The sequence below is a fragment of the Cyprinodon tularosa genome, unplaced genomic scaffold, assembly GCF_016077235.1.
Source record: "Cyprinodon tularosa strain WSP-4 unplaced genomic scaffold, ASM1607723v1 ctg333, whole genome shotgun sequence".
Taxonomy (NCBI): domain Eukaryota; kingdom Metazoa; phylum Chordata; class Actinopteri; order Cyprinodontiformes; family Cyprinodontidae; genus Cyprinodon; species Cyprinodon tularosa.
Genome location: NW_024039045.1, coordinates 668,995 through 670,271, shown reverse-complemented (window position 1 = coordinate 670,271; position 1,277 = coordinate 668,995).

The window sequence follows — 1,277 nt, the reverse complement described above, 5'->3', positions numbered from 1 at the left end:
TCTTTCCAGGTGATGAAGCAGACTGAAAATGTTTTATTGTTATCTCCCTTTTATTTCCTCTTTCTTGCATCTTTTCTCCTTTTTTCTGTTTTTCCTTTCCTGTTATACTTACATTGCAGTGTCCATATAATATGTAAAACTCCCTGCATAATTATAATAAAGCTATTTATATGCATAAATCAAGTGGAACACTATGGCGATAGACGTACTGCTCCACTTGTGAAAGTAAAATCTGTGGGGCTCTTTTTGGCATCAAGACAATTATCTTATTCTTATCTTATTGCCACATCGGAAAACTGAATGTGTTTTATTTAATAAAAATAATAAAAATGTGAATTGCAGTATCTACGTTCTTTAATGTTTAAGTTGTATTTATCATACTGTAAAGGTGGAGTAAAGATGCATTTTGCTACAGGACTAATTTATCATTATGGTTGATGAGCCTCATAGGTCTGAACAACCCTTAGATCCTCAGATTTCTTTAGCTTGAAATTACTATGAAAAATAGTAAGTAAAAAAATCTAAAGTGATTGAAATTAAGATTTGAAGAAAAACATCATGTCTAAAATATCCAAAAAGCCATCCAGAAAATCCAAATTTGTTTTTCTAAAAATCTAACAAAAATATTACAATCTTCCATGATGTACCTGTATGAACTATAAGGATTGTAAAGCGCCTTGAGATGACATGTGTTGTGAATTGGTGATTTATAAATAAACTTCTTTTAAAAACATTTACAGTTTTGTGTTCAGAAGTGTTTTTGCAGAAACTCTTTTCTTAAAAACTTGAATCTTAGTAGGGATCATCCTGGAAACGGGATTAAGAGGATAAGGGTTCTCTTAAATCTGGTATGGATGTTTGCTGTGCAATAGTAGTAATTCCTTGCAAGAAATTAAAAACAAGTGTGACGAGTGAATAAATGGAAATATTAATTCTGAATCAGATAAAATAAATGTTTTTGAATTTAATAAATCAAAATTAGTATGCACTGCTGCGGATCAGAGTTTGTAAGGAACCAGCTTTCTTGAAGAAGGAAATTGATAGTTTTATTGTTTGGCTCGACTTTAAAAAAAAGCACATTAAAAGAACTATTAATAAAATTTCAAATATGTAATTTATAGTATGGCACAGGGGATATATCCCTGCCGGCTGCTCCCTTCCTCCAGCTTCCACAATTTGGTTCTGATAGTTCAAATAATTGTCCAGTGGGTTAAGAAAAAAAAAGATGAATAATGTTCAAGCTATAATGTAAACTACATAACGTTTTACATTAAACC